Source organism: Balaenoptera ricei, chromosome 5, assembly GCF_028023285.1.
Source record: "Balaenoptera ricei isolate mBalRic1 chromosome 5, mBalRic1.hap2, whole genome shotgun sequence".
In the NCBI taxonomy this organism is placed as follows: Eukaryota; Metazoa; Chordata; class Mammalia; order Artiodactyla; family Balaenopteridae; genus Balaenoptera; species Balaenoptera ricei.
In genome coordinates, this window is record NC_082643.1 from 120,485,442 (window position 1) to 120,501,393 (window position 15,952).

Consider the following 15,952-nt stretch of genomic DNA (forward strand, 5'->3'; position numbering starts at 1 on the left):
CTTAGAGGTTTTTGGCATATTGGCACTTTTTAAGCAGGCTTTTCTATGTGATCATTAGAACAATTTGGCAGTGCATCCTTTCAGTATGTGACTTTTGACTTTGTATTGGGTGCTCATCACTATGCTTAATGCTTTCAGGGGTCTACTTTAAAAGGAACTTCGCAAGACACTCACAGGACTCAGTTACATGACATTACGGTCAGAGCACATAAAATATGGTTCCCATCCAGAAGGAGCTTCCTGCTGCACTGCAGAAGAAAAATATACACATAAAACAAGTCTCCACATAGAAGGCAAACTTATGGTTACCAAAGGGGATGGGGGGAAGGATAAAGTAGGAGTTTGGGATTAGCAGATACAAACTACTATATATAAAATAGATAAACAACAAGGTTTTACTGTAACACAGGGAACTATATTCAATATCCTGTAATTAACCATAACAGAAAAGAATATGAAAAAGAATATGTGTATATATATGTATAATTGAATCACTTTGCTGTACACAGAAACTAACACAACATTGTAAATCAACTATAGTTCAATTTTTTAAAAAAGTCTCCAATAAAATGAGATATTCCAGGACCTAGTACCAAACCGTGTAGACATAAAACCTACAGTTCAGAGAAGTAAGTGTCACTGGGAGTGCCCAGGGAAATGTTGTGCAAATAGGAGTTTAGGTACATTCTGAAATAAGAATAAGATTTAAGCATCAGGGAGAATTTGTAGTTAAATGAGGCTGAGGGAAAACACCAGGTAGGAGACCATATTGTGGGTATGAGGTAATGAAGAGTCGATCCAAAAAGGCAAGAGAATTGGGAAGAAAACTATTTCAAAGACATCACATACATATAATATAGGATGGAACATTCACTTGACTGAGCAAAACACACTGTTTTATACTATAGGGATTCTGATTCTGGACAGGGAAATTTACAGTAAAAGCTCTAATACATACAGTACATTGTAAAATGTGCTTGTGATGAGCGGAGACGGTATACGGTGATTAACAAGCCAATAAGGCTTATGTTTGGGGCGGGGAGGATGTTTTATCCTTGTTTCTATTAATTATTCTAAAGGGCACACAAACATGTGGAGGGAGTCCAGACAAGTAATTATTTACCCAGCATTCTCCCCCCCTGGGCAGGGAGTACTTTGGGGGCAGGAACTATATTCTTTCTATCACAGTTCCTAGCTCATAAAGGTACTCCATGAGTATGTGTAGTATAAATGATCAAGGCAGCAGAAATTACCACTCAAAAAGCCAGTGAAGTGTAATATATCTTTATTTATTACAGCATTTCTCTTATTTGCAAACCCCAAAACGTATATTACAATGTTCATAGATTATGTTGTTAATAAATCTAAAACCATCAAATCATGTTTCCAGGTAAATTCTACTAAATGTAGACTAAACCTAGGGTGCAAAATAATTAAAATACACTACACTGGTTAATTTGGATATGAGCTGGAAAATTCTAAAATATAACCACTCCACTGACAGACAGAAAATGTTTTTCTAGAGATTTGAAGTCCTGACCCCCAAACTAGAAATGACTGATTTGAAGTATAATCTGCTCAATTTTGAGATTTCCTACACATACATGCCTTTCCTAACGTTATAGTTCCTAAACCCTGAAGATATACTATTTCCTTACATACCTGCCCTTAACATATTTATACTCTAAAATGGCATAGAGAGATTGTGGCTGTAACTCTGTGGAAACGAGCACGTGTTACATCTCCCTTGGCTGGCCACCCAGCCATGTTAACTATTAGTTTTTTTGGCTAATCAGAATTTAAGAAAGTACTGATGCCCACTTGCCCACTTATCATGGAATGTATTCTACATAAACTTCTAAAGCCCCAAGATGTTTTAGTTGAAACACATGATACCTTACTCAAATTTGTACAAGAAAAGGTTAGAATTTATAAAATATATTGCTTTTTCCATGAGGATATAGAAGACCAAATACTTATGGGTAGTATCAGGAGCTTATACTTACCTTTTAACTTCAGTCTACTCCCCAAAATAGACAGCTTCAAGTATACCTTTGCCAGGCATTGATATTTTGTCAAGAAAGCAAGAATAGTGTCCTACATGCTAATATTGTGTGTATATTTTGACAGTATTTGCAAACTCCTGTGAGACGGAGAGCCAGTATTTTTTCACCAAAAGTATAAACAGGAATAGTAAACAGCATGTAAAAGTGGGTAAACATTGCCACAGTTTGTAATACAGAGCACTAAAAATCCCCTCAATGCAGCAAACATTAATTCTATGATCTTCAGAAGTCTAAAAAACTGCCAATATTAGCAACATTAATCAGCAAGAGAGGATGTGGAGAAGAAAATTACTTTGTAGTTTCTTTTTAAATCTGTGGAGAAAGAGAGGAATTTGTAAAAGAAGAAAATACATGAAGTAAAAGAATGTACCAATAAAAGATAAACTAAGAAGTGAGGAGGAAGATTTTTAGGGTTGTTGTTATTGTTGTTTAGGTAGCCTTCAAAAAAACAGTTTATCAAGGCAGATTTGATGAAAGACATGACATTCACTGTTATATTCTCCTGAAAATAGAACATTTTCTAAAATAATGGTATTCTATTATGACTTGGATGAATGAATCAGTGCATGTCAATATTATGGTTATACCTAACAAACGTAAATACTTGAAAGTACATACAATAAGAACCGATGCACAGTAGTTATACATTTTTTGGAATTCTCAACTACAGAGCATCATGAATTGAAAGAATAATTCAAAATTGAAATTTAGTCATTCTTAACCTCAAGTGCCAAGCAGAGGATATTTCTTTAAAATGTCATTCCTAGCTTCAGGTTGACAACCCAAATAGTACATAACACACATTCAGTAGATAAGAGCTGTTGTTTTTATTATCATTATATTCAGTATCATAAAACTGCCATCTTCAGTTTTTACCTAGGTTCCTGAGGTGTTTAGAGTGACAGGTAAAAGGGACAAAAATCCTCAAGTTTAAAAGCTTATTCTGTATTGGAAAGACATTTGGTTCATGTGAATTCTACACATTTTCTAATGCGTGTTAACTCTTTTACTTCCCACTAAGGCATTAGGGTTACAAAGCTGCTTTGTTGCTAAATTTAAAGATGTAATAAGAAAAGTTCAAATGTTTTATTTTCTTTTTTTATATATTCTGTAATATTTCCTTTAATTCTTACAGCAACCCTGAATTGTAAGTATATTTATTCTCACACTATAGAGAAGAAAACTGAAAAGTCAGAGAAATACAGTGACACACTCATGATGATAAAGCTCACTAGTGGTAGAATTTAAAACCAGAAATCCTGGGGACTTCCCTGGCGGTCCAGTGGTTAAAACTCCGTGCTTCCACTGCAGGGGGCACGGGTTCGATCCCTAGTCGGGGGAATTAAGATCCCACAGGGCACGTGGCGCAGCTGAAACAAACAAACAAAAAACCCGAGAAATCCTGGTTTTCTAAAACTGCATAAATTGTGATCTCCAAGTTTCCTCACTAGCCTCCCAAACCAATTCACACACGTAAGTCTAGATTTCTCTTTTGCCTGGTAATCCAAGGGGGTATCTGGTAATTCTGCTAACATAAGAGGAGTTGAGCGCTAGAGGTGGAACTAATAGGGCAACTTTTCCCTTAGGTTCCCAAAGGTTCCCTACAGTAGGCAGAGGTTCTACAATGTTGGGAAGGGAGACAAACAACTGAATCTGAGGAACTTTCCACATGACTATCACTTATCATGTATGGATATAGAGTCTACTCTTATTCAAAGAAACTATTTTGGAGGAATTCTGCCTCAACTCTCATCTCACTAGATCTAGGAACCAGCAGTATTGTGCTGATATTGCATTTCTAAATTGGGTCACGTTCTGCTTTTTTCCACCAGCTTGGAAGCTCTAAATTTAAAGATGAGCATGCGTGTTTCCCAGTGAAGGAACTGAAAGACATACAAAGAAGCAACTGGGTGTTCAAACAAGACTAGAGGCCATGGATAAAATGTAATATTCACATGAGTGATTGAGTTAGAGGACACTTAAATACTTTTCCAGCTCAGAGAATCTGAGACTATGATGTAAGACTCTTTGGTTGGGCCTTCTCTATCACCATCTACAGCCAAACACCTGCTATTTTCATTGAGTTTTAGCAAACACATCTGAGCTATTAATCCTTTTGCACAATGTGGACACTTCTGTCTCACGAGGGAATTTAATGTCTGTTTTAATTTACTTTGAAAGCTCTAATTGCTTACTGTGGAAGGTCAAGCAAATCCTTTAAGCAAACTTGCATTTGATGATTACAGCCATCAGGAAATACAGCTTTAGAGGTTAATTAGAAAAATATTTTTAGTTATCAAATATGGGCTAATTCACTTATTAAAATGAAATTTCAACAGGGGATTTTTTTGGAAAGGTACCATTTTTGAGGCAAAGATTAATTGTAACATTAATTATTGACCTACAACACAGTAGAAATATCTATTATACAGTTTTAAAAATTCCATTGGGGCTTCCCTGGTGGCACAGTGGTTGTGAATCCGCCTGCCAACGCAGGGGACATGGGTTTGAGCCCTGGTCCGGGAAGATCCCACATGCTGCGGAGCAACTAAGCCGTGCGCCACAACTACTGAGCCTGCGCTCTAGAGCCCGCGAGCCACAACTAACTGAGCCTGTGTGCCACAACTACTGAAGCCCACACGCCTAGAGCCCGTGCTCCGCAACGAGAAGCCACCGCAATGAGAAGCCCACACACCGCAACGAAGAGTAGCCCCCGCTCACCACAACTAGAGAAAAGCCAGCGTGCAGCAGCGAAGACCCAACACAGCCAAAAATAAATAATAAATAAAATAAATAAATTAAAAAAAAAAAACTTAAAAACAAATTCCATTGGAAAAATAAAATAACTTATTGCATTTAAACCTCAAAAAATTTCTCATCAGTATATATACTCTCAGTTGGAGAATTGGATTTACATTTTAGTAAATTATGGTAGTTTAATTTTTAGAGATAAAATAATTAGTAGAAATTTTATCAGAGAACTCATTGCCAATATCAGTGATACTTAACGATGATACAGACAATACCATTAAAATTGGTAGTAGTGAAACAATGTTCCCAATCCTGAAAACATAAAATCTTGCCCAGGATTGTAATTTTTGATTGTATTATCATTATTCTTTCAAACAGTGTCCTTTTCCCCCCCTCTTTTCCAAGTTCAGCAGAACCCACTAATTTACATTAGCTGAAATGTCTAGTGTCAATTATGCAACTCTTTAGATTAGTGAGCACATTAACTTTTTCTAAATTGGAAATAAAGATTATAGCATCAAATATAATTTAAAATATATTGAAAGACTTGCTGGCTTAAGGAATATATAATAATCTTTCAATTAGTTTGCTTGCCAGCTAGAGAATGAATGAATGTTATCATTTTTACTTCAGTGAAGCACTTTATAAAAAAGGGACATTAGATTTTCACTTTATTGATATTGAAAACAAAGTATAATTCTAATGGTCCTAATAGAAATAGAGTTTAACTCAGGATGCACAAAGTCTAGTCTGAGCTGGTAGACCACTTCTGGACTAATGCAAACAGCACAGTTAAGAAAGACACTAGCCATTATTCAGAGCAGGATGACCAATATGGTAAAGTATATAATTTACTTCACAAAAAGAATGTCTGAAGGAACGGGTTGATATTAAACTTAAAAGTACTGGTATGGCCACGCCAGTTATTACAATATTGAAAAGCGTCAATACCCCCAGTACCACCTCAGACCCTCCTGGTGCATGTCGCAAACCTCCCAACTGAAGGGGCATGGCTCATGGTCTCCAACATCCAGCTCCAGCTCTACAGCTGGCAACAGGTCTGATTGATCAGTGGATGGCATGCTGGCTGGTAAATATTTTGAATGTTACCCCTGAATATGATTAATCAATCAATGAAAGTAAAATCCTCACAACTGCTAACTTTGTGTCTGCTTTGGCTTTTTCGTATCTCCCACTCCAAGTTCCCAATCATTCAGTAGTTTCTGTGAGTTCTTCCTTTTGTACCATATCCTACTCCATTTCAAAACTTTCCAGCCCCACTCCACTTCCAAATTTTTTATCCCACATCTGGATCATTGCAGCAGCATCCAAACTAGTCTCCCCAATTCCGGATTCTTTTCCTTTAATTTATGCTCAGATCAGGGAAAACTGTGAAACTTGAAATTCTATTATCCTGTTTTCCCTACATGAAACAGAACCTTGCATTTCAGTGAGAAAGATTCTTGACTCTCCAGAGGAAATGTCGGAAGAGAACCCCAGATATCTACCAGACATTGTGCTTAGTCCTTTCCACATATCTATCCTCAATTAATCCTCACAACCACCTGTGAGTCTAGTTATTCCCATATTTAAAATGCAAAAAGTGAGGCTCAGAGAGCTTATATAATTTTCTTAAAATCACACTGCCAGTGAAAGCTGGAGAAAGGATTTGATCCCAGGTCTGTCAAGTTCCAAAGCCCCCATAACCAACATGGTTTGGGTAATTGAAAGTTGACATGCCACTGATACTGCTGTTGATTGCTGTTACAAAAAGCTCACAACCAGAATGTTATTACTTCCTGAAGAGTTATATTTTTTAAACAAATTCAGAACATTAAAATCTGGCTTTTACAATGTTTTTCGTTTCAGTCGCTGTTTATATGATTCATGTAATTTCTTGTGTTTGTGCAACCATCACGCAAGTATGGTGCAACATCACTGTCCTGACGGCTATTATAAATGCCAGAGGGTATGCAATAGTTATAACAAACAAAAATCAATATCAACTTCTCTATTCTGTCAGTAATATTACTTCAGTTAAAATTAATACCATGCAGACTTAAAGACTCCTAGTCTAATCAACCTTTTATATATTTTCAGAAAGATTAAATGTGTTTGCAAATACTTTGGGAATTTAAGCCTGTGTCTGAATTGTTTATAGGTTTATTACCTCTCAAGGACCCCAAAGGACCATGTTAAACTCATGGTTTCAAACTCTGAGAAAGCTGGATTAGACTAAACCCTTCAATTCCTCCACTATGTCTCTAGATAATTTCATTTTCAGTTACTTTGCTACAGCATAAAAAAATAAAGCTTCATAGATTCATTTTTTTACATTTCTACAAACTCCTACATGTGTTTACTTGAAGAAATTTTAGCAATTCAAAAAAATCAACCCGGCCTGTGAGAAGTACAAGTGTTTACATCATTCTTTTGAGTATTCTTTAAAAAAGCACACCCTTTAGAGGTGTGTTTAGTTATGAGACACTCAACAAAGATATGACGATAATTCAAAAATTGGAAGGGAACTCTAAGAGAGGAAAACAGCATGCTCTGTTAAATGAAACTAACTTGAAATAAACTACATAATTATTTGGGAGGGCTAGAAGAAAATCTGTCACTCTCCCCGAAATAATTCTTTCTGAGAGGTTACAAGTGAAAATGAAGGTTAAAGCTAAGTATACATACCTTTTGTAAGCCTTTTTCTGTATTGGTACTGAATTATTAGCTTAACTTTTGTTTCTGGAATTTCTTTTTTTTTCTTCCAGTTTTACTGCGATATAATTGATACACAGCACTGTATAAGTTTAAGGTGTGCAGCCTAATGACCTGACTTACACACATAATGAAATGATGACCACAGCGAGCTAACATCCATCATCTCATATAGATGCAAAATTAAAGAAATAGAAAAAATATGTTTTTCCTTGGGATGAGAACTCCTAGGACATATTGTCTCAACAACTTTCATTATATATTTATCATGTCGTGTACTATATACCTAGTACTTCCTTTATCTTGTAACTGGAAGTTTGTGCCTTTTAATTACTTTCCTCCCCATCCCCTACATCTGGTAACTACAAATCTGATCTCTTTTTCTATGAGTTTGTTTGTTTTTGAAGTATAACTGACCTACAACACCATTTTAGTTCCTGTTACACAACATAGTAATTTGATGTTTTTACACGTGTTTCTGGAATTTCTTAATGCATTTGGCTTACTAAATTTCATTAAAGTTCTTCAAATAATTCAGCTATTAACTTGGGGTAGTACTTGAAGGGGAAGATGTAGTGTCAAGAAAGGGCTTTTGCTGATGTCATTGTTACGGCCTTATCAAATTTATGGTTCACCAAGGATTTTTTTAATTCTTTTTCAAATTTTTTCCCATTCAGGTTGTTACATAATATTGAGCAGAGTTCCCTGTGCTATACAGTAGGTCCCTGTTAGTCATCCAGTTTAAATACAGCAGTGTGTACATGTCAATCCCAAACTCCCTAACCATCCCTTCTCCCCCTCCGCCCCCACCCCATAACCATAAGTTCGGGGACCTAGAGATTGTCATACTGAGTGAAGTAAGTCAGACAAAGTGAAATATCGTATGATAACGCTTATATGAGGAGTCTATAAAGAAATGATATTTTGGAGATTAATCCTTTGTTGTTTCATTTGCAAAAAAAAAAAAATGACACAAATGAACTTGTTTACGAAGGGAAAAGGACTCACCAAGGATATTTATAGCTCCTACTTTATACATAATATCAATTACTTTTTCCAGAAGAAATGTATACTGTTTGGTAAAACTTTTTTTGGATAAGGCTGATAATGAGAGTGTATCTTCTTTTTATTTATTTATTTACTTATTTTGGCTGTGTTGGGTCTTCGTTGCTGCGCGCAGGCTTTCTCTAGCTGCGGCAAGCGAGGGCTACTCTTCATTGTGGTGCGAGGGGCTTATCATTGCGGTGGCTTCTCTTGTTACGGAGCACAGGCTCTAGGCACATGGGCTTCAGTAGCTGTGGCACGTGGGCTCAGTAGTTGTGGCTCGTGGGCTCTAGAGCGCAGGCTCAGTAGTTGTGGCGCACGGGCTTAGTTGCTCCCCGGCGTGTGGGATCTTCCTGGAGTGGGGCTCGAACCCGTGTTCCCTGCATTGGCAGGAAGATTCTTAACCACTGCACCACCAGGGAAGTCCCGTCTGTCTTCTTTTAAGGGATGTCTTCTCTTAAATAAGAATCCTGAGTTTTGGCAGGGGCTGGAAGTGATGGTGGAAGGATTCTTAGTTTACCTCTGTTTCCGTGTTTTACTTGTTGTTGTTTCAATAAGAAAGAGAATAATATTAATAAGATGAAAGGAAATTAAATGGCACTTGACCTATAATGTTGCTTATATCTTTCATTCTCTACATCTCCGTAAGATAATTTGTTTTTTTACCCCTACTTGGAAAATAAAGAAATTGAGGTTTGGTGAAGTTGTATAACCTGCCCAAGGTTCTACAACTAATGAAGGGCAGCACTGAGACTGAGCCCAGGACTTCTAAATTTGTGCTTCCTCCACGATACTAAACTGCTCCCTATCCCCGAGATTCCCTGATAGATACTGATCATTTTATTGTCATGGGTTTGACTTTTTGTTTACATTTTTAAAAAATTTCATTTAAGTACAGTTGATTTACAATGTTGTGTTAATTTCTGCTGTACAGCAAAGTGATTCAGTTATACACATATATATTCTTTTTCGTATTCTTTTCCATTATGGTTTATCACAGGATATTGAATATAGTTCCCTGTGCTATACAGTAGGACCTTGTTGTTTACCCATTCTATGTATAATAGTCTGCATCCGCTAATCCCAAACCCCCAATCCAACCCTCCCTCCACTAATCTCTTTGAACATGGGAAAAATAAGATTCTTTTCTCACTATATAGTTAATCAAACACTACAGACTCTTCTCCAGATCTGATTGACTTCAGAGTGATGAGGTCATACTTCTGTTTTATGAGTTACTGTAATGCCATTCTGTTTCACAAGATCTCATTATTAACACCTTTATCCAAAGACTTCTGTACCTTTTGTTACTATAGCCATGTTTTTTTAAAATCTAAACTGTGAGACCAAGAATATCACCTTCCTGGGGCTTCTGGACTCATAGGAATATCACTAACTAGGGAAGCTTGCCTCAGCCTTGACGTTCAGTGTTTTTATTGGAGTTTCATTTCATAGACATGATGACTGACTGACTGCATGACTGAACTCAATCTCCAACTCTCCTCCCCTGCCTAGAGGTCAGGCTGATATAAACTAGCTCAAAGCCCCAACTCTCTAATTGAATGATTGGTGTTTCTGGCATGGCCAAACTCTGAACTGAGTCATTTTGTTAACATAAACTCAGATCTTTGGTCTCAGGGACCCACCATGAATAACAAGATATTCTTATAACTTAGAAAATTCAAAGGATTTAGGGCTTACCTCCCAGCAACCAGAGATGATGAAGACCAGCCAGCTTTTTAATTATACAACAGCTGCCAACAGAGGATGATTTTAAACTCTTAAACCAAATCTATTAAAAACAACATGATCATCACTGCAGATTTTTCACATACCAGCTGGCAAACAGAATTTATATTATGAATTAAAGAGCACCCTGTTAAAAAAAAAAAAACAAACTAGAAAGAAATCTAGGGGCCAGTTCTATAAATATTAACCAAATTTATGTAAATATGCCTATCACATTTTAGAGTGTTATCACTTACTTAAATATGTAGGAAGAAAAGTACACATGTTAGTTTAAGATTAGATCATGGATTAAAAATAGGGCATTTATGTTTAGCATCCAAATATGACTGCTTCTAAACCACAAAGATTATGTCAAAGAAACACAGGATTTTAAATCTGAATCTTAGTGACTACTTGTACAACCCCTTTATTTCACAATTGAAAAAAATGAAAAATCAGATTCTTATACTAAGGTAATTATTTCTTTCAAGATCTTTCATTTCATACCATGCCAGAAGTACTTCCATTTATCACAGGAACATATTCTAATATTTACACTCTTAGCATTCAGTACCAAACCTAATTCCCTAACCTAAAGATAAATCCTGACTTGCCTGGTTTGTTCTAGATGAAGAAGGAAGTAAGACTCCTTCAAATAGTAACTTTAGGTACATTGGGTCACCATCACTGCCATTTCTTACTTCTCCCAAGTCACAGCAACTGCTATAGGACTCCTTCAAGTGCCAGAGGCCCCACAGTTTCTCATAAAATTCATGTGTGGCTCATTAGTATTACCTTAGGAAAACAGTCTTTAGAAGATTTAACATGCTCCTCAAATTCAAGGGAATAGTTTCATAAATTTGTTTTCTTCACATACTGTGTGTGTATTTGTATGTACATGCATATGTGTATGTGTATGCATGTGTCTTTTAGTGAAAAGGTTCTAATTCCACTCTCCAAACGAGCTCCTATTATCTGGAAAAATGTATTACTTTCTACGTGAAATAATATCTCAAACAGCCACAGCTTTTAAGAAAGGCACTTTAAAAATCTATCTTTAAAAAGCAATTTTTTCTAGAAACAACTCCAAAATATACCACCAAATAGAAACATCGGGAAACTTTATTGCAAGCCCATTTTAATTGTAAATGTAAATTCTCAATACTATGAGATAGTTAACCAAAGCATGAACTTCTACATACTGAGGAAATGGGACATTCTAACCCAAATGTACTATAGAAAAGCATTTAGAAGTATTTTGAAATTAAGTGGTAATGAAGTTTTAGATTTTTTCGACTGTATAGAATGTCTGACTTCCTATCACTGTGCATTTTTTTAATTACATTAGTTTGTATTCTTGCTAATATGAGAAATATGAAAATAGGCAACAAATCTTCAGGTCATTAGTATAAATTTAAAATGTTCTCTTCAGAAAGACTGAAATAGAGAAAAATATTAAAAGTAAAGTATCATTCTTAATAACTAGCAAGAATTTAAATAAAGAAATATTATCAAGGATAGTAAAAAACAATGATTTCTTCAGGAATGAAGTTACTGTTTCTCAAATATCTAAATGCCAATTTTTTTTTTTTTTAGTTTTGGGGAAGTTTTTCTGAGAAATTTTGAATATCAATATTGAATATCAAATATTACTCTTTGCTTGATAAAATTATGTTATCTTCACATTCTCCATGTGGAAACATCTGAATACACAATTTAGGAAAATCTTGCAATTTTTAATTCTATACAGTATAATTTAAATATAAATTCATAATAATAAGTTTCTGTTTTTCACTTGAATCATTTTTAACTACAGTCTCAAAAGTGTTTTCAAGTATTTCTTACCTAGATGTTAAATTTCTCTTGAGTTACCATATGTCCATTCTGCAGATGAACTGACAGTTTGAGATAATTGAGAAAGTGAAAATCAGAATGAGAGGAAGGTAGTCAGAATCAGTTCACACAGTTGTTCACTAATATTTGTTGACTGCTTATTGTTGGCAAGACACTGGGCATATAGCAGTGAGTAAGACAGAACCCAGAACTCATGGAGCTTATTGTTTAATGAGGAAGAGAGACATTAAAAAACAATTATATGAAGCAATATTCACTTACAAACTGTGCTGTGTACCATGAAAAACAGATGAATGCTGCTAAGAGAAGTCTTAATGTTGGACTTCATTTACATTGAGACTTGTCAGTGGAGGCTTCTCTGAAGGTATCACAGAATAAAGTACCTCAAAGAGGTGCCAAATTTATCTAAGTGAAGAATTGGAGTAGGGAAATTCCAGTCTGGGAAAACCACATACGGGAAGATGCTGAGGTAGGAAATCGCTTGGTGAGTTTTGGGAAAAGATTAATGTGACTAAAATACAATGAAAGGTGGAGGGTAATGCAAAATGAGGCAAGAGGGAGAAGCATGGTCATACCATGCAAGGCTCATGACCACCCTAAGAATTCTGTATTTTATCTTAAGTGCAAGGGGAAACCATGGAAGGATTTTGAGTAGAAAGTCACATGGTCATATTCGGGTCTTTTAAGTATTACTCTGGCTGCTATGTAGAGAATGGATTGGAAGCAGACAAGAGAGGAAATGGGTAGAATGGTTAGGAGCCTATGCTCGAAGGCCACGGGATAAAATGGTAGATTGGATTAGGGTGATGGTGATGGTGATGGTGATGGTGATGGTGGTGATGATGATGATGATAGAACTGGAGAAAAGTGGATAGATTTAAGATTTATACTAGAGGTATACTGATAGGACATGATAATGAAGGAGATTTAGGAGAGAATGAGGAAACAGGTGTCAAGAATAGCCTCTATCTTTTTGACAAGGCAACTAGTTGGTTGATAATTAATCACGTCATTTAGTGGCATGGAGGAACCCTGGGGAAAGAGAATTTCTGGTAGAGCTGAGAGGTGGAGATGACGAGTTCAATTGTGAAAATAATTAATCCCACTTGTGTTCTAAGTATTTAACATACATTTTATAGTAAATAGCCATATTCCCTAGTCTTTTGGGTCCACTTCCTTTTTTAGGGAAATTTTTACATAGGTTACAGAGTTCCTAGATCTAAGATGCTAGTTTCAGTCAAGGATTCATAAAAAGAATAAGGAGAATTAACTTTTTAAGCTAAAATATCTACTCTTTTAGACTTTTTGCCCCCAATTCCAAAATAATAATGTACTTAATTTCAAATTTAAAAATCTGGAAGAGAATAATCAGTCAAAAATTTAGCATTACAGGGCTTCCCTGGTGGTGCAGCGGTTAAGAATCTGCCTGCCAATTCAAGGGACGCAGGTTCAATACCTGGTCCAGGAAGATCCCACATGCCACGGAGCAACTAAGCCCATGTGCCACAACTACTGAGCCTGTGCTCTAGAGCCCACGAGCCACAACTACTGAGCCCACATGCCACAACTACTGAAGTCCACGTACCTAGAGCCTATGCTCCACAACAAGAGAAGCTGCCGCAAGACAGGCCCGCACGCCACAATGAAGAGTAGCCCCCGCTCACCGCAGCTAGAGAAAGCCCGCGCGCAGCAACGAAGACCCAATGCAGCCAAAACTAAATAAATAGATTTTAAAATAATAAAAAAATTAAAAAAAAAGAAGTTAGCATTGGGACTAAATCTTCTGAAACATAATAGTCTGCATCCCAGAACATACAGACCTGCAATCTTAGCCCCAACTTTTCTACCCAATAAGATTTCAGGTGTTCTCCCTGGTATTGAACGCAAATTTGGGGGCCAATTTATGTTGCCTTCATCTCATTTAAAAGAGACCACCTACTAGCTAATGTTCAGTGATTCACAGGCTGGAGCCACATGGTTGTGGGTATTTAGATCAGGAGGAAAGCAGGCCCAAGAAGGGATAGTGGGATAGAAGTCACAGAAGCCTCACAAGGGAGAATCCCCAAATCTACCCTTTTCTTTTACTGAAAAAAAGGGTGGCCCAGTATTTTCATAATTTCCACATTAGAGTTGAGTTAAGTAGGATGATAGCTTATTTTAAAATGGAGGCAGGCCAGTAATGACAACAATAATAAACAACATTCATTGAATGTGTATCATGTTTCAGGAACTGCACTAAATGCTTTCCATGTATTATATTATTTAATTTCCTCTGAACCTCTTATGAGGCTTAGAGGTCATAAATCATTCTCCAAAGGCCACACAGGTCGTAAATGCAAGAGTGAAATGGCCAGTTGTGTTTGACTCCAGGAGGGGAGTTTTCCGCCACTGTGCCACAATGCACCAGCACACAAATAAAAGATGAGACTGAAAAACCTCAGTATTTCTTTAGTGTTAAAAGCTTAAAAGAAAAACACAAATTGTGTATACGATGGTTTGCAAATATTTGGGAATATTCCAAAATAAGGGAAATGTCTCTGCTGTGCTGGACCGCCCTTTTCTTACATAGTGTTCTGAAGAGATAGCTGACCACTTACAGGTATTTAAAACTACCTTGAGCTTTCTGTCAGCATAATTTCTCACAAATTTGGAGATATTTGAATTTTATAATGTAGTTCCTGTCGTTGTGAATTTCATTCTTGCTTCTTCCTATACCCTTTTAAAAACTGATAACCCGTAGTTCTTCACAATTTTTCTTTAAATTTCTGTGATTGAAATTCATTTTCTTTCAACTGTTCCATTATCACTGCACCCCTATTTTTAAACCACTTTAGATGAATACTTCACTGACCTTTTCTAACACAAAGTATGTATGTGTTGGTAAGTAATTTTTAGTTGAAAAAAAATTGCCTTAGAGTTTTAACGGGGGAAAGAAAGCAATGAGATATTTCAGTTCACTTTGTAGTGAAATTCTAAATGATAATAATAATTGCCTAGTTATGGTAATTTCTAACAAAGATGAAAATAAAATGAAGAACATGAAACTTCCCTCTCACCCTTCAGAAGCACAAGTATAATCTACTCCACCCATTCTCTTCCTCATAGCAACAGTGTGGCATCTCCCCTTTCCAGCATCCTCAACTACAACTGTCTGAGCTGAGTTTGTATGATGAACAGTTTACAAGATAAGAGGAAAGAGGCATTCCAGTTGGGTGGACAATATGTATGGTGTACAGCAAAGACATGAAAGGAATCATCAGAAACTGGGGTGGGGAGGATGAATGCTGACAGGAGATCGGCTATGTTAGGTTGGTTGTGAGCCTTTTATGCCTTATTGAAGGGGTCTGACAGATACTTTGGTAATGACAAACGATTGGCAACCCTTGTTCCTTCTGTGTTCAAGTGCTCATACACTTCCTTCACCTCCTGTTATTTAGGTTGAAAAACAAAGCTAGCCATGTCTTTTCCACTTCTTCCATATCCATATTTCTACAATTCAGTGCATTTAGCAGCTTAATACTATGGTTCTTTGTATGTGAAATTGCACTTTGGCATGAAGACAGCGATGACCAAGTCAGAGGAAGTCTATTTGGGTAGAACTTTTGAAGAATACAAAGCAGTTGAAAAATACAGATAGAAAAATATAATATCATTCAGGAGAAAAAATACATGTCTACTACTGACACCATGAGTGTTCTTTTAATAAAAGACATCTCATCTTTTATGCTAAAGAGACTTTATCAGGAATAATGGACCATCTCAAATGAAGAAGAATAATCACAATTATACAAAGT

The 15,952-nt window shown here is 36.4% G+C and overlaps 1 protein-coding gene across 1 annotated transcript in view; it reads left to right on the top strand.

Annotated features, from left to right (window-relative positions):
• The window catches only part of LOC132366636 (bifunctional heparan sulfate N-deacetylase/N-sulfotransferase 3), a 145,265-nt gene that overhangs the window by 58,452 nt on the left and 70,861 nt on the right, over positions 1 to 15,952 (top strand). The window lies entirely within an intron of this gene.